Genomic DNA, 27,520 nt, shown 5'->3' on the forward strand with positions numbered 1-27,520 from the left:
GGTTTCAAATGTAAACACCGTGCACTCAGCATAGATGGTGTAACTCAACACGCCTTTCATGCTGTATACGTTATACATTGCTGGAGTAACGTATAGATTGAGAAATCTGTTCAGAATTTAAGAGATTATTAACTAAGTTGCTATTAGTTTTCTGAAGAACTGTCATATTACTAATGCGGGAGAAGCAATAACGTATGGTTACATGAACATATTTTTTGAGGTAACAAAATGATTTAGAACACAAAGAATTCATCGAAGTTGATCATCGTACCAGTAATACTTGATCTATTTTTCATTGGGTTGTATGGAATGACCATTTCGAACACACTAGAATGTCAACCTCTATCCTGTGCAGCATACCCTGGAAACTTTGTTCTTTCAGGACAACGAGTCCCTGGCACCTGGAACCACTGTCAAAGTAATAATTTATTAGGGTTTGTATTTTGAGTGTCAGCGTGTTTGTTTTCGCCCCTTCGTTACTTTCATCTAATCACCATTGAACCTTATAACGTCGTCATTATTAAAATTAGCAGAAAAATGACTTACAATAAAACAAATCAACCAGAACTTACTCTTCCAAAAATGGAGTTTCATTAGTTTATACCTCTTAGAAAGTTGAGGTGGTAATTTCAAACGCACAGCGTTTTATTAGTGAATCGAGGCAGCTAATTCCGTGAACAATGACGTTGTTTTCCTAAAGTCTCAAATACTTGTCTCAGCCAATCACCCTCTTAAAATAGACGCATCTTCTGTGGTGACAAAATGCCACGTTTGGTGCGAGTTCATTTTGTATATTTTTGCCCCAGTGGCATTATAATGAAGAGGTCCTGTGTTCGACTCCCCCCCCCTTTTCTGGTGGAAGCACAATGCACACTGGTTCGGACTACACGTTAAACTGTAGGTTTAGTCCCGATTAGCCTATCTGAGCATGAAAGTGGGCTTAGAAACAAACTAACAAAATAGTCTTCTATATACTTCGTGACATAACTTTTTTTCTTTACTTCAGCTGCATCTACAGATTCTGTTGACATTTTCGGCTGATTCATGTGACAAAATTTGTGTGGAACGAGGATTTCTACTGTAAATAGGATAAGCCACTCATTAGCAATTGAATAATTCTGTAGCTTTTTCCATATATAACTGATTTATTAAAATTTATTCACTTCGGTATTGTAGTGATTGTTGTGATTCCTTCTTATTAGTAGAACGAATATAAAGTTGATATTTCGTATATCATATTGATATCTGAAGATGACAGGTATATAAAAATTATAATGAAAAAAAAGGACACTTCTGGAATTTCAATGCAGAGCTAATTAAAATTATATTATACTCTATAGCAGGCATGTCCAACTTCAATGAAGCACTGATCTACTTTTTATTGTCACAACAGGCAGTGAGCTACTATTAATCGTTAATCTTTGCAAAAATTTGTACCTACTCAGCCATTACACATTATAGAAGTTGAATTCAAATAACGTAGATTCGTATAATTACAATAGATAACTGCGATTGACCAACAAACGCCCCTCGATCGACCGGTCAAGCGCGATCGACGCGTTGGACATGCCTGCTCTATAGCATACTTAAACCCGAAGGTTTATGGCTGCAGCAACGCAAGCCTTCCATCTGTCCCTATCCTTGGGCAACATCAATCCAATCTTTCCCATCCTTACCGATTTATTTTAGGTCCATCTCAACGTTATCCCTCCATCCTCGTCTTAGCCTTCCTACTGGTCCCTTACCATCAGGTTTCCCAACAAGAATCCTGTAAACTATTCTTTCCTCTGCCATCCCTGTCACATGACCTGCCCATCTAACTAAGTCTTCTTGATTAAATTATTCTAATATTAATTAAAAAGTCGAAATAATATATTGTGTTGCTGGAGAAAGTAACGCTAAGATGATGTTTAGATTTGTTTATTTGGAGATTATTTTAACCATAGCTAGGCCAGAATATATATACGTAGTGGAGGCCCGGAGCTGCAGCCCTCAAGTTCACCCTCAATTCTGATTTAATCTTGATCATACCCTGCATAATTTTGAGCCTCCTAAGCCTATTAGCTGCTTTTAAACATGGAAGTATTCATTTGATCACAGTTTTTGTTTCAACAATGACAAAAGTGGCTTTTTATGGGTTGATAATATGTGTACATTTCCAGCATAGATAATATTCACAAGTAAAATATACATGTTATGAACACCAGGTTACACTTAAATTATAATCATTCATATATCCCCGAGTGTATGTACTTATTGAATTTGATTGGGTGGGCAATCGGGTGGGCACAGGAATTTTTGGGTGGGCACCTGCCCACCCGTGCCCACCCCTGACGCCGTCCCTGTTCAATATGTCACTTTCTGTTCACGAAACCCTTGAAAATTAATTCTAAAGCACTTTAGATTGTCTACGTAGTCTATGTAAACTACAACCCAATGTAATCTACACGTAGATTACGTCTAGACAACGCATTTAGTCTACGGCACATCACTGGTCATAATGCAATGAAATTTGCTACGGACGTACTTTGTTGTATGAGAAGCATCGTGACGTCACAGCGAGTATTGGAAGAAGTCTCTTAATTTACTCTTTTCACTTTGTCGGGAGGTTGTAATTGTAGCGCAGCAGTAACACGATACGCATTCAGCTTTGATTTTTTGGCAGCTCGTTGGCATGTGCTTGTGGAAACTCCCATTTCCTGTGACAGTGTACGCAAGGACTTCTTTGGTGAGGCCAGCAATCTGTTTCTCATCTCCTGCACCGTTGCTTCTGGCAGTCTTGGACGTCCTCCTTCATTCACATCCAACAACGTTCCCGTTGTTTCCAGTTTCGTCACCAAACATTGAATGGAAGGCTTTGCAGGCGGTTTCCGGACCCCAAACTGTGCAATAAATTGTCGCTGCCACGCCTGTATGGTGTGCGGTGGTGGCTCAGTCGGTAACGCGTCTGACTACCATGCTCAAGGTCCCGGGTTCGATCCCCGGCCGGTTCAAATCCGGGAACTTTTCTAACGGTGGAAGCGGCCCCGGCGCCTACCCAGCGTCGAATAACATGGGTACCTGGGGGAAATCCTGGGGGGTAAAGGCGGTCAGGGGCGTGATGCTGATCACATCACCCCCATTCACGACCGGATCAAGAAAGTGTGGGGCGTTACCCCCACACCCCCTATACGCCTTCATGGCGTGGTGCTATGCACAGGGGAATACTTTACCTTTTTTTACGCCTGTATGGACTCGGTTTTGACATTTAACGACAGAATCGCTCAGACTCACGCACTAGTGGCGCCATCTCCAATCGCGTCACTATGTTTCTCATACACCAAGGTATGGCCTTAGTAAATTTCATTACATTATGACCAATAGTTTGATTTTTATAAGCAAAAATCAGGGGTCTAGAGCGAGTGAAACACCCTGTACATCTTCAGCGCTCTTACTTGATATTTATTAGTTCGCAATTTGCATCTTGTTTCGAATGAGACTATACTATATTCCGGGAATCTCTGGAGCAAGGCCGCGCATAACCGAAGAGAAGGGGAGACAGCGAGTGTGGAAGCGAAACCGTACAAGCTGCTGCAAAGGCTGGTAACTGCAGTCGATTTTCCCCCTCCACGCAATCCCGTTCCCACGCACTTGTTCATTGGTCGAGCCCTCCTCGAATCACTGCTTTAAGCAGCTCGAGAGATTTTCGGAACAGAGTATAGTGACGTTTCTTCATGATAACTAAGTTTGTGTATTGTCTTTCATATGATTTGCAGATCTATGTTGTGAGAGTCAATATCATACAAGTTTTCAGGAACTTAGGAAGTCTACCCCCAGCACATTGGATCATACCGAAAAAGCCAGGGGCGTATATTCTAGCTATATAGGATACCTGCGAAGCCCAGGCTCAGAAGAAAAGTCGATCGGAAAATGTGCATAAAATTGTTCGGGAGTTGGCACACTTATTTCTTACAGGTTGATACATTTATTTATTACGAGTTGGCAATATTGCCCGCTTTCTTTGAAATTTGCAAGACGTAAAAAAAGCACGGAAGGGATCCCATGATTATAGCATGGCAGTCATCTAGCATGTATTTCGTCAGTGTTGCGAACCCCAGCGTGGAATCTTCACAGGATCGGGGAATTTTGGGACGAGGAAAGGGGAAGAGGGTTGCTTGTGACAGGAAAATTTCCCCTTCTGAGCCAAGCACACCATTTGCAGATAATTAGGACAAAAGTGGCAGGCCGCTGACCTCTTCAAACAACCTGAGTAGATGCGGGGGGTGAGGAGAAGTTGGGGAGTTTGTTGGCTGTAGTGTTGCCCACGGGAGGAGACGAGACAGGCTTTTAAAAATTCGAGACGAGACGAGATTGATCATGTGTCCCGAGACAAACAAATATTTTCGAGACGAGACAGCATTTCACAGCATTTTCACGAGACGAGACAGGCCAAAGTCTCGTCTCGTGGGCAACACTAGTTGGCTCTCCGTTTATGGTTTATGCTTAAGTCCACACCTAAAAATAACCTAAGTGACAAAGGACAGTTTCAGGTACTCTTGTTCTGTAGTTCGAGTGGAATCGCGTTGGATTCATTTGGGGCGCAGAACTTTTTTTCTTTCAAGGCAAGTCGCTGTGTAGTGTGGGGAGTGAGTGCATGGACAATATTTTTGTGTGGCCTCCTCGATGGCGCAGTGGTAGCGTCGTCCCCTTGCAACCAAGGAGTCCTGGGTTCGATACGCGGTGGAGGCGCATAGTGGTTAGGATCCCACTTTAAACTGTAGGTCCAGTCCCGATTACCCTTACTGTGCATAAAAGTTGACTTAAAACAAAACTCAAAACAATATTTTTGTGAATGATATGTGCTGTGTTGTGTAGTGAACTATATGAACGACATAATTAACGAGCAATTTACTAAGCTTACGTGTGATCCGAACCACTATGTTCCTCCACCGGGTATTGGATCCGGGACCCCTTGATTAGAAGGTAACGACATTGCCACTACGCCGACGAGGAGGCCTCAAGCTTCAACTCGTGAAGATATGTATGTCTGACACTCCAAAAGAAGTAGCTATACAAGGTAGGAAGTTTATATATTTTATTCTTGCGGTTAGGCCTACTTAATATTTCACAATATCACACCACTTCAAAATCCCGAAAAATGAACAAGAACCACCCTCCCTCCTCACAATCAAATTTTTGTCCATTCGAACATTATGACATAGTAAGGTAACCCAGTATATGCTACTGGTAAAAACATATGGTAGAGGGATGTTGAATGCAAGACTTATGTTGTCTTGTTGCTGGTTACCATGGTGATTGAAGTTAAATAGTGAATGTAGTCATGTTAACCGACATTTGTCAATTTCTTTATTTACAACTAGCTGATTGCCCGGCGTTGCCCGGGTATTTATTTATCCCAATCTTCTATTAGACAGGAAAATTATGAATTCTAACTATAGTGTAAAATTAACTTGGAGTTGAATGGCATTGGGAGTGTCACTATTCGTCTTGGCGACCCCGAAAACTATGGATCCCACACTAATATAGGTCGTTTTTTTATTTTTACATGTAACCCCCTTCCCACCCCCACACCTAGGGGTGCCAGGGGTGTCTTACCCTCACAGTATTTCTTTACAGATTGTAAGTCGTATGTGTTCAAAGTTTGGTCATCGTGAATGTCACCAATTAGCTTAGCGACTCCGAAAACTATGGAATCGACACTAATCTAGGTCATTTTTGACATATTTTTTTTCACCCCCTCTCACCCTCCATCCCGATAGGTGATGAACTTGGAGTTGAACGGCATTGGGAGTGTCGCTATTCAACTTAGCGACCCCGACAACTATGGATTCCACACTAATATCGGTCGTTTTCGATTATTTTTACATGTCACCCCTTCCCACTCCCACCCCTAGGGGTGCCAGGGGTGTCTTACCCCCACAGTATGTCTTTCGAAATTGCAAGTGATACTTGTACCAAGTTTGGTTGATATCGCTCCAGGCGTTTGAGAGTTATGCCGGAACAAACACACACATACATCCATTTTTTATATATATAGTTGATTAAAATAATTATCACAACAAACTTCCCACACTGGGGACAGTTGCATGAGGTTGGGCTCGACACTTTTGAGGGGATGTGTGATATGCTCAACGTTCCAGCCGTCTTGAACCCTCCCCCACCCCCAGGGTATCTTGAAATCACCCATCACTGGAACCTGGATCTTCCGCGTGGCAGTCAGCACCCTGTTGAATAGATCACGCGATTTTCCATGTACAGGGTGGGCCACGGGAAATTGTACAATAACAGGTGACAACACTTCCGAAAGGAAAGTGCGATGATGCCGCCTGGCGTGCCAAAGTGGAACTCAAGGGTCGGTCACTGCCAGGTGGATTTTCAGTCTCTGTAAGCCTACGTGCGTGAGATGTGGAAAGAATCGCCATTAATTACTCAATTCCATATACGAGGATCATTGAAAAAGTGATTACATGCTCATAACTGTCAGCTTATATATTTGTGAAGGACGGAGTTAACTATATTCCTTCGTAATAGTTCGCGGACCAGTAGATGAGGAGGTCTAAATATGGGTGAAGGTTTAAATATGGGTTTTGTAGTTATCAGCGCTCCCGGGTGCTGCAGCCTGGCAGAGGCTACGGGAACTGGTTATCTGTCAAGGGCAAAGGTTGCCAATTCGCAACAGAAAGTGCTGGTTAGTTTCGGCCTTGGACGCTGTTATAGAATTGCGACCTCCGAAAACTTTTTGCAGGCATGTTTTAACTCAGCGTTTATGATATTAGCGGTACATAAAACAACTGTGGGCTTTTATAATGCCATGATTTGTTTGTGAAATACGTACGTACCACAGAGAGCGAAAATAAATTGAAGAAGAAAATAGCGTGATGGTCTAAATATGGGCTAATGTTGAGATCACATTTTCAACAAATATTTGGATGTTTTCCTTAATTTCGATTTTTCCCATTCCACGTGATTTTCAAAAGGAATTATTCATAAATATGAATTTCATAATGTTTTAGCGATAAATGACTGTTTTTTAAAAAATTTAATTGCTTTTTGTGATATTGCCACTAGTAGCCCATATTTAGACCACAATTTTGAAATACATATTTTTACCATTTTTTTTGGAAATTTGTTTTTTTTTTAAAAAAAATTGAGACCTTCTATACTTTAGCATGTTATTACATTTAAGTATATATTTCATAGATATGCATTTTAAAGGCAGGTGCTTCATATATTATTTTTTCCCCTCTGAAAATGACAACATAAAAAGGGGGCCCATATTTAGACCTTTTCCTCTATATCACATTTTACCAAATGTCTGGCAATTTCCTCACGACGTAAAGGGAATCGTTTCTCCTTGTATCGCAGAGGGACCGCCCTAAGGCCAACACTGTCATCGGAGGTCTTGAAGCGACATCCTCGTAGAGTTTCTTGTAGCTCCCGAAAGAAGTCATAGTCTCAAGGACTTATGTCAGTGTAGGGGAGATGCAAAGAAAGCGCCCCATGAACCCTGAAGTAGTCCCCAAGAGCGTCCACAACACGCTGCCAAAGATGTTGGAGACTGTTTCGGACGGAGAGGAAATGGAAATCGTCTCGAAAGCTGAGATGTCCCGACTCTCACCTGATAGGCGGATCATATTCGACGCCTCCCACATCGTTGGCAGCGTGTTGTGGACGCTCTTGAGGACTATTTTGAAGGTTCATAGTGCGCTTTCCTTGCGCCTCTTTTGTTTTTGTACTGACAATGTAGCCTTGTGACTAACACGCATGTAGAACGAAAGTTTCCCTTTCTCTCTCCCCCCCCCTCTCTCTCTCTCGTACACAAGACCTGCCTTGTTCATACATTGTTAAATTCCTTGCTGGTCCTGCATTCTCGCGGGGGAAAAATAGTTGCCATGACTTATGTCCCAACCCTCGTGTAATTATATATTCTAAACAGACCTGAATTTACAAGGACTGAAAATTTGCACTTAGCTGGCATCTGCTGCACTTTTATCATAACCCCGCCGTTGGAAGGGGGAGAGACTTGTAACGAATAGGATGCAATTAAAGAGCCATTAGTGGCTACATTATTATTTTAAAAAAAGGAAGCGCAGGAGTTATTAAACTGCGAACAAACACAGTACGTCATGAAGTCAGACATACTATGCGCCATGCTCGTGTGAGTATGAACAGCTTTTGTGGGGGCGAGATGACATTGTTGAAAAACAGGTCGATGTGGCAACGGTTAATTGCGCCGCCATTTCCTGCTTTTCCGTTGCTACTCAACCATCATAAATTAGTTTGAGTTTTTTCTGTCATGGAGCTTTCGCAACGGATGCTAGCAGGTGTTGCTACCATAATATTAATTGCTATTCACTTAAGTACATTTAGGAACGATGGAGCTTCTTCACGTACAGCCTGCGACTGTCTAGCTCCTGCCGATCGAAAAAAGGGTAATGAACTTTCGGAAGTGCATTTCTATACTCTGCCTCTGAAATCTGTGGAGCAACGCCGCGCATAACGGCAGAGAAGGTGAGAAAGCGGGTAGGTGCGCTGCTGCAAGCGGCTGGTACATGTGCAGAGACTTGTTTTCGTACGCTTGCTCCAGAGTTTCACTGAATAGCATGTAAATGTCCTTGAATTGCTGTTTTCTTTATTTTGATTAAGTTGGTTCTACTTATAGGGTTAGTCGCGACGAGAAGAATGATCTGGTGAAGTGGAAGATGGAGTTAAGTTCCCGGGTTCGAAACCTGGCGGTCGTGGGTGTTACTTGTGTGTTAGCTCGTCCATTTCATCTACTCGTCCTCCTCATCGGGATTAGCCGAAACTTGTAGAAAAGCAACTGTATATAACAAAAGTTCAAATTGTACCAAAAAAATATTCATGCGTTCCCAAAAGGTGAAGAAAAAGAAGAGGGCGAAATGAAGAGAAACAATTAAAGAGACGATAGACAGCAAAAAACGTGAAAGAAAGAGAAACGCACAGAGAGAGAAGGTTCGGATGGAGAGAGAGAAATACAGAGATAGTAAAAGGATTGAGAGATAGAGGCAGAATGTGATGAGACAGAAAGAGAGAGAATGTGAGTATAGAGAGACAAAGAGAGTGTGAGTATGGAGAGAGAGGGAGAATGTGAGGATGGAGAGGGAGAATGTGAGGATGGAGAGGGAGAATGTGAGGATGGAGAGGGAGAGAGAATGTGAGGATGGAGAGGGAGAGAGAATGTGAGGATGGAGAGAGAGAGAGAATGTGAGAATGGAGAGACAGAGAGAGAATGTGAGGATGGAGAGAGAGAGAATTTGAGGATGGAGAGAGAGAGAGAGAGAGAGAGAGAGAGAGAGAGAGAGAGAGAGAGAGAGACTGTGAGGATTGAGAGATAGAGAGAGAGACTGTGAGGATTGAGAGATAGAGAGAGAGACTGTGAGGATTGAGAGATAGAGAGAGAGACTGTGAGGATGGAGAGACAGAGAGAGAGAATGTGAGGATGGAGAGAAAGAAACAGATACTGTGAGGATGGAGAGAAAGAAACAGATACTGTGAGGACAGAGTGAAAGAGATAGTTGGTACCGAGGTAGGCGAACACACACAGAGAAACACAGTACGGGGGCAGATATCTCGCTGTTAAATGAAGGAAAGAAACATGGCGGTCGTAACCTCGACATCAAACGGTGTAAATCAATGATAATGCTTTTCGGAAGACACGGAGCGCACAGAAGAACATAAATATGGAAGCGGCCGAATGTTTATGCCACCCCTTGAAAGCGCGCGGACACGTACATGCAGAGATTTCGCATAAATCTCAAAAGGTTGGCGATTGTCTGACGATGACAATCGTCGCGGTGGTTGCAGGCGAGAGGAGGGGAGGACTTTTACAGCCACTCTCGCCAAACGTCGACGCATTTGAACCTCGTCGATAAACCCAGTTGCGAGATGATGGCGCGAGGGGGATGGAACTTCGTACCTGCAACACTATCCACCGCGTTACGACGAGCGCTCAGACAATAAAGCGAAAGTTCAAAGTGTGGAAAGCAATGTATGCAAATGTTATGAATTTCGTGGAAACACAGCATGAAGTTTATGGAATTCATATCGTATAAGGCGAAAGCGCATTCGATGACGAATCCAGACAGAAAAAGAGCTTCTTCATAGCAAGATTGACGTAGGATGAGCCACTTGCCTGTAGGCTAGGAGACAAATATAAAGTAAATGCAAAGGCATGATTCATCCCCGGGTATCTCTGGGGCAAGAGAATGAAGTTTGCTCCACCAATGAACACGTAAGAGTAAACGGGAATGCGTGGAGGGGAAGAGGGAAGCGATTGCAGTTACCAGCCTTCGCAGCCGTGTGTAGTGCTTCGCTCTGCCCACTCAACAACCACCCCCCCTACCACCTTCTCTGCCGCCATGCGCGGCCTTGCTTCGTAGATTCCGTGGACAGGGTATAGCCTTTCTCAATGGAATCGCGTTAGCACCATACTAATTATTCGCACATTTATGCATTTGTCAATGTGCGCTTCTGTTTTAAATGGAACACACTGTATTGTACTAAATTGCTGGCTGGGGAGTTGTTATTCCCGATTCTGCTTTTTAAACTTTCATTATGTAATATAAAGCTCATTTGCATAATATTTGCCACAATTGAAGTTTCACGTTAATATACGAGGGGCGATCAAAAATTTCGCGGCACGAGGTTTAACCTCTAGAGGACGGGAACCTCTTCCTCCCGTTAGCCTCTCTACCCGGTGGAGGCACATGCCACAGTGGTTCGTATCCCTCTTTAAACTGTACGTCCAGTCCCGATTAGCCTTCATGTGCATAAAGTGGACTACTTAAAACAACAAATCAATCGATCCTGTTAGGCTCTCTGAACGGCAACTCTTCAGGGGCGCGCTTTTCAAACTTGGCGCGCTGTATTATAACTAGGGCTCGAAAGTTGAAGATCTATAAATTGCCAAAAACAGACCTATAAAAAGAGCTAAAAATATCAAAAAAGGACCTAAAAACTGAAAAAAGGACGTATAAATGTGATCCAAATTAATTAATAACTTCAGTTTTAATTACATATTTGATGAATAAAAAATTTAAAAAATTGGTGATATGGAACACACAGTGCGAAAAAACTGAAATCTTCAAAACAAGAGAAAGTTGCCACTTACAGCGCGACCTTCCAGACAAGTTACGGTTAAAGGACCTTGTACCGTACCTGCTTCAGTCGTCCAAAAACGTTTTTCTCTCGTTTCAGGGATCGGTCCAAATATATTTCTATATATATATTTTTTTATTTCTTGACTACAGAAAGAATGTTTAAGAGGTGGTGAACTGATGATGATTCGAATTGAGGATGGGTAGTAAAAACGTAGTCGAATGAAGGTCAAGTTGCAAAAAACAAAAGCCGTTAAGACCTTGAAAAGGGCTAAAAAAAGGAACAATAAGCCAGAAAAACGCCGAAAAAAGCAAAAAAAGGACAAATAAAACCCACCTTTTTCTGGCCTACAATGACCCAATTTGAACATATATTATGTTGGGCCTAGTTTTCGGACACTAGGAAAGAAAAGGATTTTTCCTCAACTTCAGAGCCTTAATTATAACTAATTGTAGTAGAGAGATGAAATCTGTTTAAACCTTTTTATTTATTTATTTATCATTGCGGAAAGTGAAATTTACACATTTTTACCTCGCAATAATGAATGTAGCAGTTAGTAGAAGTCTCTTATCTCCTTACGTATTCATTGGTGGGGCTCTCTCGAGTCCTACTAGCACTAACTAACTAACTCTCTAGCCTTCTTAAACCCGAAGGTTCATAGCTGCAGCAACACAGGCCTTCCATCTGTCCCTATCTTGAGCAAGATCTATATACTCTTTTCCATCCCTACCGATTTCCCTTAGGTCCATCTCAACGTTGTCCCTCCATCTTCGTCTTGGGTCTCTTACCATCAGGTTTCCCAACAAGAATCCTGTAAACTCCTCTTTCCTCTTCCATTCGTGCCACATGCCCTAAGTCTTCTTGATTTAATTATTCTAATAATATCTGGACATGAATACAAATTATGTAATTCTAAATTATGTAACCTTCTCCACTCACCTGTCTCCTCATCCCTTTTAGGTCCAAAGATTTTCCTAAGGATCTTATTTTCAAATACTTTCAATTTATGTTTCTCTTTCAATGTAAGGGGCCAATTTCGCACCCATATAATGCTACAGGCAAAATTACTGTTTTGTATATTTTAACTTTTAGTTTCTTAGATATTAAATGAGAAGACAAAAGTTTATGAAGAGAGAAGTAACATGCATTTCCTGAATTAAGCCTACTTTTTATTTCCTCTTTAATATAATTTTCATTTGTTAATATTACTCCTAAGTATTTGAATTTGGAAACTGGTTCAAACGAGTTGTTATCAATAATTAGATTTTGATTATTACCTAACACTTGGTTTCGGCCTGTAAGCATATATTTAGTTTTCTCTTCGTTAATTTCCAAACCTATCTCTTTAGCAGTTTTGAAAAATATTTTAGCATTATTCTTAATTGTATTCACATCATCCCCTAGTAAGTCTACATCATCTGCATATGCTAACAACTGAGTCACACCATTTAATAGTCCTTTAGTTTCTTTTACCTTCCTAACAGCACTGAGGTCTGTTTTCATTCTCTTCCTCCACAGACTCCCGGGAAGGAGTATAAACTGTGCATGGTGGGACGCTCGCCACCTACCTCGTAACTGATGAGACGGTAGATAGCTCGATATGGTCTTTTAGAGGCAATAAGTTTGCTCAATCGTGTCCAGAAGCGAGCCATTAATCTTCAGGGTCCAGAGGAGTGTTTTAGTTTCCAACTCCCTTTATTGAACTTTTCTGGCGCGGTCTGTCCTTCGTTGTGAGAGGTATCTCATTATTAGCTTCGTTCCAGCATCTTTGCTCCAGGGGGAGTCCCCCTGCTGCTTTATTATTTACGCGGGGGGTGCAACGGGACTCTGTGGTTGCAGACGCTCGTAAGTTGTAGTTAACCTCTGGACGCCAGGAAGTCGCTCGCGAGGAAGAAGGATCTGGTAACACTGTGAACAAAGCGCGAACTCAAGACTACTTCAAGCGTTTAATGGTAGATACGACCTAATGTGAAGATACCGCCCATTCACAAACGGACGGTATATTACGATTCCTTGTACTTTTGTCTGGAGCACTCTCTGGAGCAAGCGCGTGAGAGGGGAAGCGAGTGCATGGAGGGGAAACGCGGCTGCGGCTACGAGCCGTATGAATCAGCGCGCATTGGTTTGCACCGCCCACTCGCTTGCTTCCCTTCTATACCGTTATGCAGTCTTGCTCCACAGATTCCCGAAACAGAGTGTAGAACTGCTCTGATTACGACCGAATAAGCTAACAAAGCATGCAACTTGGATATCCAGGATACAAATACTTCGTTATATAAGTTCTTGTTCCTTCTGAAGATTTTCCTTCATCTTCACAGGCGCATGCACGTACCTATCAGTTCTCTTTCCTTGTAAACTCATTTTTATACGGTTAGCATAGCCACAATGGTAGGCTAAGTATCTTCCGATCAGCAAATGCACTTACGAGTGCAGATTAAGTTTCTAAGGCCATTAAGCATACGTTTAAGAAAACATATCAAAGTAGTAGTGGTAAGTCAGTTCACCATCACATTGTTTTCTAAACATTCAAAACAGAAAGTTCAAGACATCTGAGCATTCAAAATATGGTATACGAATAGCGTATCAATCCCTAAGATTGTATGTTTAATTTTTATTAAAGTCTCTCTGAACGCTTCACGTTGACCAGGGCATTCACTTGTTTTTCTCAGTTGTCTCAACCTCTGAGGCATGTTTACAATGCATTGTGTTGTGCCATGCAAACCTCCTGAGCATTCAGGAAACAGGTAATACTTCTGGTTATAGAGTCAGCGGTTTGCATGGGAGCAATTAAATAACACGATTCGGCATAGAGGAAGAGCTCGATGGCCTAGTAATATAGAGGTGAGACAAGCTGAGAGGGGACTGACTTTTGGGATTGAGTTGAGAGAGAGAAGGTGGTCAGCAAGGCACTAGGGCAGAAGTGGAACGACGCTCTGGTCGACGAATTGGAGAAGCTTACAGAGGACTTCGCTTATTTGATTCAGCTAAAGACTTCAGATAGACAGGTAATTATCCTAACACCCAGCATGATTCAGGTTCAACGGTTCATAAAACCCAATGAGTGACCATTGTCTTTTCTGTAGTTAAGTTCCTTAGTGTGATTTTGTACCTTTCGCATTGCCAAGCGATAACTCGTCATGCCAATGACGAGTGGTCTCATCAAGAGGATGAATGATGAGTTATTTACATCACCCCAGCAATTAATTGCATAAACAACTGGTTCAGATCCCCTCATTCTTTAGAATGACACGTGGTGGAGGTGCTGGGCAGATTCCAATAGTGTATGGCTCCATCCATGCCTCCACTGTAGCACTGCTCTCCACTCGAGCTCATTGCTAGGCAGAAGACAGGCCCCGAATGTGATCGAAATGTGTACAATGATTCCACGTCCAACGAGGCTGACTTTTTTGCAGGCACAGTTTTCTGCAAATTCCACAGCTTCAGAGTATGGTCTTCACTGGCAGTGATGAGGACCGGTTCCACTGGATGGAATGCTAGCGCTCGCACAGCGTCAAAATGACTTCTCAATGTGTATTTGGCATTCCAAGTTTTCCTAAATGCTTCCTTTGTAGTTGATACATCATAAGCAGTCTCTTCCTCATGGTTCACTGTGAGTTGAGCCAGTTCCCCAAGACCCAGGGTTGAGTCAAGGCCTTCTTCCTCTCCCAGGCCTCCAAGCTGCTGCCGTGCACCTGACGGAAATGGTAACCCCGTTCCCCCTGTGAGTCTCCATTCAGAAGGATCACCCTGCCGCCTCTCATCTGCGGCTGCATCCTCTGATTCTGTCAGAAGGTTTAGTTCATTTAGAACTTCCTCTGCTTCAGCATCAACATCATCTGCAACGCCTTCATGGAGCAAAAGGCCCTTTCCTTTCCTCTTAGCTTGCTTTACATCATCTTGATCCTCGTCGGGAGCATCATCAAGATCATCACTCATAATATCATCGTCATCATCCATATCAACATCTGTCTGAGTTAAAAATTCAAAGTTGGCCATCACAGCTGCTTCACTATCAAGAAGCATTGCTTCCGTGAGTGAGGAAGGATGGGCTTTTTTAGCTGGTGTTCTCCTCCCTTGGTTCTCGCATACCCTCTTGTTAGAAGAGTCATTACTATTAACTGACTGCATTGGCGCATTATTCAAATTTTCCTCGTTTTCTGTATTGTTATTTAATCCCAGTAAAGAACGATCGCGGTTCGAACGAACATCTATTACCGTATCTGTATATCCGATTTCCTGAAGGTATTGCCTTAAAAGTTGTCTGCCCTGCTTCCAGCTGATTGACGTGAAGGGTGCTTCTCCATCCACCTGGGCTTCGGGACCAGAATCTTCAAATATTGGTGGCTTCATGTCACCTTGCTGTAATTCTGTTCCATACTTTAATTTGTGGTACTTTGCTCTTTCCTGCTTTAAAGCATACTCCAACATCTTAATCCGCCTCACTAGGTCATTTTTTAAATTCTCTTGCCCTCTCCTCTCACCCTGGAGAAAAGCTATTCTGTCCTTTAATTCCGCTCTCTCGACTTCCCACTGTGACCTCTCCATCTCAAACCTTGCCCATTCATGTTGAATAAAGTGTAGTATTCCAGGAATAGAATACTGTGTTCTTTGGTTCCCTTCGTCATTCTGCTTGTTTCCAACATTAATTCCACTGCTTGTAGGGCCCAGCTGTCCGTTTAGATTTTGAGATGGAGAGCTTTCTTCCATAGTTGGGCCACCACAATCGTAACTAGTGGGAATCTTCATGACAACATGGTCGCCATTTACAACTTATCATTTACATAACATTCAAAGAAGGGTTTACGGAATATCTGACCATTGAGAATAGGGTTTTCGAGACATTGTCTTCAGTTAAATATAAATGCACAATAGGATTTCCCAGGCATCTATGCTTCTATAACGGCATCTTCAAATCAAGTGTGTATGCACAACAGCACCTTAGAGGCATCCGTGCATCCTGAACTACGTCCTAGAGGCATCCGTGCATCCTGAACTACGTCCTAGAGGCATCCGTGCATCCTGAACTACGTCCTAGAGGCATCCGTGCATCCTGAACTACGTCCTAGAGGCATCCGCGCATCCTGAACTACGTCCTAGAGGCATCCGCGCATCCTCCACTGCGCCCTCGAGGCATCCGCGCATCCTCCACTGCGCCCTCGAGGCATCCGCCCATCCTCAACTGCGCACTCGAGGCATCCGCCCATCCTCAACTGCGCACTCGAGGCATCCGCGCATCCTCAACTGCGCACTCGAGGCATCCGCGCATCCTCAACTGCGCCTTCGAGGCATCCGCGCATCCTCAACTGCGCCTTCGAGGCATCCGCGCATGGACGCATAACTTCCAGGCATCCGCGCAACCACACCAGAATTTTCCAAGCATTTGTGCGCACTTTCTGTCCACAGAAAAGAAGCAACTTTACGGAACAATCGTATTCTCATATTCTGCGAGTCCTAGAGTCCAATACATAAATACATCCCAGTTCAAGAAATAATCATGTTACATCCTTCGAGTTCGACATCAAATGGCAGGTTGCGAATACGTCGTTTAAAACGTTGCAGTTCTCCAAGGCTTGATAAAAAGAGGCGTGTCTTGCTTAGCATACCATGCGTCATGTGTGCAGTGTTCGGGAGGCGCAGTACAAACGCCATCGTCGGATTATTTCGGTCCCCTCGTGGTTCTGCTAATTCAGCCCCTACAGATCCATATTTTGCTCCCCTCTTCCTCAATTCTGGTTGTTTACGACGCCAGCGGTCAATGAAACTGGTAACGAAAGAGCTTGCGGTCCGGCGAAAAATGCTAACCGAAAAAAAAACAGTGGAAAACAAGGCAGGAATTATTGCTAGGTTTCTGTTATATCATCGAATAATATCCTCGTCCATTGTTGTGGCAGTGTTTCCATATGAACTTAGATTTCACTAAAAGCATGGTAATTCTCTGATTGGGATTCTCGATATTGTAGTGGTAGTCTCTTGTATTAGATTTACAACATGTAATGGCCCTTGTATTGACCAGTCTGAGTGGATTCTCAAGAAAGGAAATCTGTTGGACATACGAATTCGAGAACGATCGGTGATCTTGTCTCCAAAGGTTCGAGTCCCGGGACCATATTTACAAAACCAACACCTCTGTATCGGGGATCTATGGAGCAAGGCCGCGCATAACGTTAGAGGAGGAAAGAATGCGATTGGGCGGAGGAAATCTGTGCAAACGGCTGGTAGCTGCAGCCACGTTTTGATCTCCATGAACTCGCTTCCTCTCTCACGTGTTCAATGGTCGACCCCTCTCCAGTCACTACTTGCGCGGAGGGCTTGTTTTGGTTTGCGTGCTCCAGAGATTCCCGGAACAGATCTCGTGATCACAGGCTCGAATCTTGTGTTTATCATCATCAGTTCATCCTCAGCGTCACGATTAATCCAGGAGGTAGATAAGCGACGTACAATAACCGAAATACAAGAAAGAGATTAGGAATGTATTCAAAAAGGGAAAAGTTTTGACAAGTGGGATCTTCCGCATTGATTAGGAAACATTTTAGTTAAGAGATTGCAACACTGCTTCAACGAGCATTGCTATTGCTAGGAAATAAACAGCGTGGAAGGAATTCCAAAGGGTTGGCCCATACCACTATTGCCATACCCGATTGGACGGAGGAAATCTCTGGGGGCTCGTGTGGGGGAGACTGAAGCATGAGACATCGAAAAAAAGAGAGAGAGAGAGTTGGAAAAAGCTAGAAAAATCCAATTTCAAGACTGCTGAGTGTCACATGGGCGAAACATGGTAAGAGAAGGAGATTTTTTTTAAGTCGCAGTTAGTTAATCGTTTTTTTCTGGTTCCGGAAAACAGGCGAAGTAGTATGTAAACAAGAGGATACATTAGAAAAATAAGAGGCAGGAGCGCTGAAGAGTACTTGTAATGCTGTAATACCATAAGCATCAAGAGAGAAATCCTACGAAAGCGCAAAAAGAGTGAACACTGAATAGGGCACGTTTCCAAGAAAGGGATGTAGAATAGGACGAATGATGTACGAGGGAAGAGGCACTCTGATAATGAAAAAGTGGTTGTCTCTAAAAGAGATATATATAGAGTGCAAAGGGGATTGCTGTGTACGTTTTGAAAATCCTTGTATTTTCACCCCCTCTTGGCACTTTTTGCCAGCTTTCTGGCTGAGAGAATTAGAATGTAGTTACCATGGACAAAAAAGGGTATGAAAACACACGATTTGGCTGCAACTACTGTTTGTACCTACGAACTGTTTTGCAGAGATGCTAAGCGGGATTGGTTGGAAATGAACCATTCTTAAGGTCAGCCAGACAGGTCCGGATTTAGGGGGAGTTACAGTAGCGAGCCTCCACCTTCAAAAAAGGCCTCCACTGGGGGAAACATTTGCTTTGAAAATGGTCACAAAATGAAAGAAAATCGTGCATCTGAAATGTGGTAAAAATGTAACAAACCATCTGCCATAACTTGGACCAAACAACGGAATGTATATGAGGGGTTGTGATGACATTTCCTGACTTTGAGCTGAGAACACCGGGTTCGGTTCCAGATGGATTTCCGACAATGTCGATGCATATCTGTCTCTCAGCAATGAGTGCCATGTAGCAACCTGAGGACTAAACGCAGCCGGAGCGTAGTGCTGATACATGATATCTACTATGAGCAAGATAGCATAAGAGCTACGAATCCAAGGATCACAGCCTCGAGCCCTGGCTAAGGCATATTTGTGTTTGTCCCATAATCAGTTCATCCTCACTATTGCGATTAAACCAAGAGAGAGATCGACGTTAAATGATCTAGATGGAAAAGAAAAAAGGAAGATTTTATATGTGTAGCGGCATAATATCTACACCCCTATATTCAAGGAAAAGTTGTGGAAAATCGACTTTTTTGCATGAGCCACGGTAGCTCAGTCGTTATGGTATCTGACTACCATGGGAGAGACCCGAGTTCGATCCCCGGAAAGGAGAACCTGGATTTTCCCACCTATTCAAGCTGCTCCGGCGCCCACACAGCGTCTTATAAATTGGGTACATGGATTGATTGATTTGCTTTACTTTGCTTCGCTTCTTGTGCCACTCTTTCGCTAATTTGCGAAGATGTGGATGAGCGATGATATGATGAATTGACACTCACAAACAAACCCAAGCCAGGATTCGAACCCCGGACCCCCGGCGTCGTAGCACGATGTGCTAACCACTCTGCCACGGAGGCCGGCTGGGTTCCTGGAGGAAACTCTTGGGGAGGGGGGGTAAAGGCGGCGAGGAGCGTGGTGCTGATCACATCACCTCCACCTTCTGTCGTGATCAAGAAAGTGTGGAGCCCTAATTCCACACGCTCTATACGCCTTCATGGCGTGGTGCAAAACACAAGGGAGCACTTTACTTTTACTTTCTCTACATGAGTAAGGGAAATGTTTATTTAAAGATTGCAACACTGTTTCAACAAGCATTCACATTGCTACGAAACAAGCAGCGCAGAAAATGAATTTAAATGATGCCTCGGGCCTACACAGGAAGAATTCAGTCTTCAGTAACAGAGAACACACATTTCAGTGCCTCCTGTAATCGCTTCTGAAGCAAAGTGAACGTGAAACTTCAATGCAACTAATGTTCGAAATGCCAGACTCGGCGCCTGCAAAGCTATGAACGAAATGTGAAGAAAAATTAAGCTCCGCGGGACAACAGCTTTCTAAAAGCGAGAGCCTGTCAACAGACTTCTCCATTTCAGTGTTTTCAGACTTTCGAGAGTAGAACCCGCTACTTCTTGAATTGATTGAGTTAATTAACTTTTCTGCCACTTTTGGTTTATCGCGACGATGAGGATGAGTGTATGATGAAATTGACGAGTGAACATCCTCAAAGAGCACCAATGCCCAGACCGAGATTCAAACTCGGGACCCCTAGCGTGCACCGCACTGTGCCAGCCACTTCACCACGGATATCGGCTCTTCTTTTCAAGTATCTCCCCAGTTGTCTGTTTCTTTCTCTAGAGACACTAAGGACTTATCATTTAGTTAGCACTCAATGAAACAGTGAACAATAAATCACAAGTTGAAAATTCCAGCAGCATAACTACCTGTAGTCATATCCAAACCGTCGAAAACAAATTTGAAATACTTATTACTACACACAGAAAACAAAATGCATAATATCGATTGATGCACCAGAATGCATTGATTGATGCACTAAAGTGTGTTTTATGGTTTCTTCAAAGAATCAGATTCACATTTGATGCATTTGGGTGCATTTTTGTATGTGCATAATTTGATTCAAGTGAGGATTTATTTCAGTCGAGATGCACTTCAATGCATCAGTTGATGTTCCTTGATGCACCTTCCTGCATCTTTTTGGATGCTGCATTTAAACGTTTGGTAAGAGCTGCAGAGTTTATGTAGCTCAGACGAAACGTTTAAGTGCATCATCAAAAAAGATGCAGGAAGGTAAATCAAAACGCAACAAGGTGCATGAAAACGCATTAACTGATGCATTGAAGTGTATCTCGACTGAAAGGAATCCTCACTTAAATCAAATTATGCATTTTAGTGTTTCTTTCACGACATTCAAAAATGCAACAAAATGCATCAATTGTGAAGCTGCTTTGAAGAAGCCATAAAACACACTTTAGTGCATCAATCGATGCATTCTGGTGCATCAATCGATATGATGCATTTAGTTCTCTGAGTGTAGGTACGTTAAGTTTTCGTTTTAACTATAACACCGAAAAGTTGAGGAAATCAAAATAACGCGAATTATGCAATTCTTTAGAATAACACAGATTTTTTTCACTTTAACGCGAAAAAAGCAATATTAACTGGGGATAACACTTCTTCTGTTCAAAAAGAACTATAGCTATTTTCAGTTCTTACGGCGGGCGCTCTAGAAACTGGCTGGGAAAGTGGGGAGTGGGGATTATGCAACAGACCAACGAGACAACAGCAGTGGCGCCGAGAGACACGACGCGGCCGGAAAAGGTACTACGTGAAACTCGTTCTACTGGCCGCTACGTTTCTTATCGTGCTGAATTCGTCGCTTCCCCGCTCCCCACTTCCCCTGCCAGCTTCTAGAGCGCCCGCCGGAAGAACTGAAAAGAGCTATACCTGAAGTGAAGCGCTATTCTGTCATTTGTAGTCTAGCTGGTGATCGATTCAAAAGAGATTGTCACGCTTCATTTATTGCAGTTTGGCACAGACATACAGACAGTGTTTAACCTCGTCCAGAAATAAAATTCGCTCGGGGAGGGGAGGCTTCCCAGAAGGGAAATTTCGTAGGAACGGGAAATTTTCAATGAGAAGCACCCGTTGTGTTTCGGAGGGGAAGGGGGAAGGCGTGAATGTGTGCGTACACAAAACAATTTTTCAAGGTCGCAGAGGGATTTTTTAGCATTGTTGTGGAAATGTGATGTGTGTGATTCTGTTCAAAGGCTGTTATCGTTCAAAAAACATTTCATATTTAGTGGCTGATGAAATGAAATAGTTTTCCAAATGGAAGAAATTAGGTCATTTCTTATAAAAGCAAGCCATAAAGTTGTCAAATTTTCCAGAACCAACACATTGTGAAAATCTTAAGTAAATATACAGAACATTCCCTGACATTTGCTACGAGACTCGGCGACAAGATGCCCGGCATCAGCGCTTGTCTTTCCCGGTGAACGGGTCAGCGACAGTCGCTAGAGTCAGCTATTAAAATTACAGTTTTCATATTGTGTACTAACCTTGACTACAGAAGGTGTTGAAAATGATGTCCCTCTGCTACAACACATTCCTGGCATCTCCCAAGGAAATTGGTATTTACACGTGCAAGTTCGTCTACTGTAATTCTCCCGATTTTTCGTACAATACTCTCTTTTAACTCACGGATGGTGTGCGGATTGTCTTTGTATACTTTATTTCCCCATTTTTCTTTCCACTTTTATTCAGAACTGACCCTGTTACTCTAAACATTTTTACGAGTTTTAATATGAGCGACTGTCGCGGACCCGTTCACCGGGAAAGACAAGCGCTGATGCCGGGCATCTTGTCGCCGAGTCTCGTAGCGAATGTCAGGGAATGCTCTTTAGTAAAAATGCATGTAAAAATAACAGATTTTAAATTAATAACACCGAATTTTGCCCTAAACCGCGAAAAATAACACTGAATTGCAGTAAAAAATAACATCGAAATTTAGAGTAAAATAAAATTAAAACTTCGTCCCAACTTATTACACCTAAACATTATGCGAGACCATTACTTTCCACCTCTTACATGCTTAGTTTCGTAAAAAAGCACTAAAAATACCATGCTTGTCGGAGATAATGCATTTGCTTTCAGTGTATGAATGAAAATGAACCATTCCCTTGGGGGCTAAGTATTGCACAGAACAAACCTTTCCCTCTGCTCGCACTGAACACCCATAATTGGCCTGTTAATGTCTCGCAAAAGGCGTACCTTGTTCACTTTTCCTCTCATCCCACTCCATCCTAAACATCTTCTCCAAGACAACAGAGAGAGGAAGACTTTTGTTGCGAACCAAAGGACCTTTATGAAAGCAGTCGCTGTTGAACTATCTCCAAAGAAAACCGATTTTCGTGTTCCAGGAAACGCGCCCGATTATGACATTGACATGCCTCCAGACTTAATTGCACTGGAGGCATTGTGGAAGAGGCATTTGCACATCAAAGGCCAAAGTATGATCAAGGAGCCGAGGAAAGTATGTTTAACAATCAGCTGCATGTCATTTCACTCCCGCTTCTCCTCATTTTGCTCATAACTCTGGTACTTGGTTGGTGGATGGCAAGACAAAGTAATTGTAGCTTTCTAGTTCACCGTGACGTGCTCATTTATTTCGGCGTTGCGTTTACTGCATTAGTTCCGTAAGTTTGCTTGGTTACTTGTGTAAGTGGAAATGTCACAGCATCACATAGCGTTGTAGAAACTTTTTAATTCCTTGTTTCTTGATATTTTTATAAATTTCCTATAATCTGCTCGGTTGCCTGCCTTTCTCGGTGAGAACCGTTCGAGGTGGTTGGTTGCCTGCCCCTCTCGGTGAGAACCGTTCGAGGTGGTTGGTTGCCTGCCCCTCTCGGTGAGAACCGTTCGAGGTGGTTGGTTGCCTGCCCCTCTCGGTGAGAACCGTTCGAGGTGGTTGGTTGCCTGCCCCTCTCTGTGAGAACCGTTCGAGGTGGTTGGTTGCCTGCCCCTCTCGGTGAGAACCGTTCGAGGTGGTTGGTTGCCTGCCCCTCTCGGTGAGAACCGTTCGAGGTGGTTGGTTGCCTGCCCCTCTCGGTGAGAACCGTTCGAGGTGGCTGGTTGCCTGCCCCTCTCGGTGAGAACCGTTCGAGGTGGCTGGTTGCCTGCCCCTCTCGGTGAGAACCGTTCGAGGTGGCTGGTTGCCTGCCCCTCTCGGTGAGAACCGTTCGAGGTGGCTGGTTGCCTGCCCCTCTCGGTGAGAACCGTTCGAGGTGGCTGGTTGCCTGCCCCTCTCGGTGAGAACCGTTCGAGGTGGCTGGTTGCCTGCCCCTCTCGGTGAGAACCGTTCGAGGTGGCTGGTTGCCTGCCCCTCTCGGTGAGAACCGTTCGAGGTGGCTGGTTGCCTGCCCCTCTCGGTGAGAACCGTTCGAGGTGGCTGGTTGCCTGCCCCTCTCGGTGAGAACCGTTCGAGGTGGCTGGTTGCCTGCCCCTCTCGGTGAGAACCGTTCGAGGTGGCTGGTTGCCTGCCCCTCTCGGTGAGAACCGTTCGAGGTGGCTGGTTGCCTGCCCCTCTCGGTGAGAACCGTTCGAGGTGGCTGGTAGCCTGCCCCTCTCGGTGAGAACCGTTCGAGGTGGCTGGTTGCCTGCCCCTCTCGGTGAGAACCGTTCGAGGTGGCTGGTTGCCTGCCCCTCTCGGTGAGAACCGTTCGAGGTGGCTGGTTGCCTGCCCCTCTCGGTGAGAACCGTTCGAGGTGGCTGGTTGCCTGCCCCTCTCGGTGAGAACCGTTCGAGGTGGTTGGTTGCCTGCCCCTCTCGGTGAGAACCGTTCGAGGTGGCTGGTTGCCTGCCCCTCTCGGTGAGAACCGTTCGAGGTGGCTGGTAGCCTGCCCCTCTCGGTGAGAACCGTTCGAGGTGGCTGGTTGCCTGCCCCTCTCGGTGAGAACCGTTCGAGGTGGCTGGTTGCCTGCCCCTCTCGGTGAGAACCGTTCGAGGTGGTTGGTTGCCTGCCCCTCTCGGTGAGAACCGTTCGAGGTGGTTGGTTGCCTGCCCATCTCGGTGAGAACCGTTCGAGGTGGTTGCCTGCCCATCTCGGTGAGAACCGTTCGGCGGGTTGCTTGCCCTTCTCGGTGAGAACCATTGGGAGTTTCCAATCCAATCTCTGATCTTTCAAATAGCCGACTGCGGTTTTATAAATTCTCTCCCTCCCCCTTCTCTCTCTCTCTCTCTCTCTCTCTCTCTCTCTCTCTCTCTCTCTCTCTCTCTCTCTCTCTCTCTCTCTCTGTGCGTGTGTTTCCTGAGGCTATACTCATTTTAAAGAGGTTTCCTGTCTTCGTAATCTGAATATTTCGTAAACTTTGCTTGCGTTGCCACTTGTCCCCAAAATAAACAATTCCAATTCTTGGAAGGTAAAGCAGACTTAGGAGTCTGCTGTCTCCACGAGCCGATTGGCTTTTCCTTCCACTCTCGCTCTTGTCAGGAAGCTGGGCCATTTCCTCGGAAGGGAAAGTCGTACACCTACATTCCCTTGAGGGGAAACAGCCCAGGCCATCAAAACCCGCCGACGAAAACTCGTACAACAGTCGCGCGGATTACAACTTCATCGCGGTTTTAGGGTCCGTTATCCGGCGTTCCCCTGACATAAAGACGTTCGCGGACCGAGACACCGAAGGCGAGTGGACATGGATTCCCATCACCAGGAACTGTGGGGGCTGGGGAAGGAATCGATGGGACTTTGGAAACTGGGTAGGGGCGACGAGAATCTTTTGACTGGTTCCCAATATAACACCCGTCGGTAATCTGTACACGACCCGTTCCAGCCGTTTGGGTTCTTTTATCGTGAGGGACCAGGGTGGAAAAACGCAAGGTACAGGAATAGCACCTCTCTCCCCCCCTCTTCTTTTACACTTGTCTTGCACGTTGTGGAAAAGGACCAAGTCTCTAGGAATCGATATATCGAACCTGACCCGGTTCTCGACTTTCTCCCTCTCTCACTTCTTTTTTTGTATGCATTGATTTCTGCCCACTTTTCTTCTCTCCGCATCATTCCTTCTCTCTGTTTTAAGGATACGTCGCGAAATAGCTGTGAATGCCAAATAACTTGGTGTGTTTCGAGTTCGCATTCACACTGAATATAAGCATGGATGTTTCTGTAACTTGACAAGAGCGTTGCTTGCAAGAGGTGACTCTTGGAAGAATTTTGTATCTCTCGTGGCAAGTCCTGTGACAATTTCCTACAAAAAATGAAGGGCTGTTCAAAAAGTTCTGAGCCTTGTTTGCAAATGGCAACTCTTGGATTGAGAATTTTAATTCTTACGTGACATTACTGTGGACATTCTCAAACATGAAAGCGTTGTTTAAAAATTTCTGAGACTTGTTTGCAAATGGCGACTCTTGGATTGAGAATTTGAATCTTTCGTGACACGTACTATGAACATTTCTCCAGAAAAATAGAAGGGCTGTTCAAAAAATTCTGAGATTTGTTCAGCTCCCTTTAAGACCTCACTTTTATATGAAATTATTAACGGTAGATGGCTCTTCTCTAATGAAATCAGATAATCATGATATTAACAATATTGTGTAACACATTTAAAACACGAACTTAATACATTTTGTGCACTTTATTAGCTAATTTTGTTACAATCACAAAATTAGTAAACAAATGCTGACTGTTATATTAAATCTTTACTATTACAATGTTGCTTCCACATGTACCTTCTGCAAATATTATTAACTGGATTTAACTAGTAAGTCTTTCTACCAAATAGGAATGATTGTGTGTACTCCGGTGTAACCCTTTGCAAATACACCCACATATCAACGTTCCTTTCACGTAGTACGCCCTGGACTACAATTTCCAGAGTAGCTAGGCTCTGGGGTTTGTGTTGTGTCGTTCAGAAATGTTTCGGATTGTCCCTTCATCCATCTCATTTTAAAACCATTAATCCTCATCGCGATTAGCCAAAAGTGGCAGGAAATATAAGTAAAATCAATCAAACTCTACGAGCCTTAACGTGGATGATAATTAGAAATTTATGATAAAACTTTGGTTTTACAACTAAATTTAGTTGTAGCTGGCAAGCGTCCACTTAATCTGTTGCAAAGATATTGTAAATAATCATTGGTTTCACGAGATTGAGTTGATTGCCGTTAGTACTTTGAATGAGGAATACAGCTAGCAGAAACGAATAGTACAACACGCAGTAAATTTGTTGATCTTTAATAACAAAAGTGCAATGTTTGAAAGTAAGTTACTTTCCCAGTAACTGAAATGAGTCAACGCTTACTTTTCCAAGGAACTAGTAATGCAATTAGTGGTTGCTTTTACTGTTTCTTCTCTTTGCTTTGTAATGGAGGGAAATTTCCTAAAGCCAGATTTTTACGATATCTTGAACCAAATGTTCGTCTGAAAGAACAGGCGAGTTGATGATTAAAATTCTGATAAAATTGATATTTTTATCGCCATAAATCCCAACTGCTTGTGTCCAAGTGTGTTTGTGTAGAGCAGTGGTTCTCAAACTGTGGTACGCGTACCCCCAGGGGGTACATGAACGACTTGAAGGGTATATGCGATCAGCTCGAAAGAGAAATGTCCAGAATACCCACACGACAACATTTTTGCTGCAGGTGTGTAGATCAGACTTCATTCTTTCAGACTTCGTAACTTTAACACTCAGGAAAATAAGGCTGATCTAGTCTATTTCATACGTTTTGAAATAAAATACTCATTCGAAATTAATAGCCTAAATTTGGAGCCGAAACCCACTATTCGGAGAAACCTATGGTGGGGTTACATTAGACATTTAGTTACAATTAAAGGGGTACAATGAGGAAAACGTACTGGTGTAGAGTAACAAATGCGACCACCATCCTGGGCATGACTGGTTCAATAGTAAATTGAAAAATTGTAGTTTTCTAAAAGAAAAAGAAACCCATCTTTATTTTCAAGTTAAATTCGAATTTTATTACAATTTGATGCATAGAGCCTAGCGGAGCCATAGTTTCTATGTTGAAATCCTGGGTCAAGCATGTTTCATTGTTGTTCATCTATTTCATTAATTCATAACTCATCCCATGGTTGCGATTAACCTATATGTCGAAAATCGACGAAAATTAACGAAATTACATTTGTTACCCATGTAATCATTATTCCAACATACGAATTACCTTGCACACGTCATTTGACGGTTGCAAATTGTACAAATGTTAGATGGCACCAGTTGCAAAGTTTCAAAACTTATCGA

General features: G+C 43.5%; 1 protein-coding gene and 1 pseudogene across 1 annotated transcript in view; one reads left to right on the plus strand and one right to left on the minus strand.

Annotated features, from left to right (window-relative positions):
• The window catches only part of LOC146003812 (suppressor of lurcher protein 1-like), a 475,712-nt gene that overhangs the window by 249,467 nt on the left and 198,725 nt on the right, over nucleotides 1–27,520 (plus strand). The window lies entirely within an intron of this gene.
• On the minus strand, nucleotides 14,350–15,884 carry LOC146003758 (striatin-3 pseudogene; annotated as a pseudogene).

The sequence above is a fragment of the Lepisma saccharinum genome, chromosome 20 (assembly GCF_977018435.1).
Source record: "Lepisma saccharinum chromosome 20, izLepSacc3.1, whole genome shotgun sequence".
NCBI lineage: Eukaryota > Metazoa > Arthropoda > Insecta > Zygentoma > Lepismatidae > Lepisma > Lepisma saccharinum.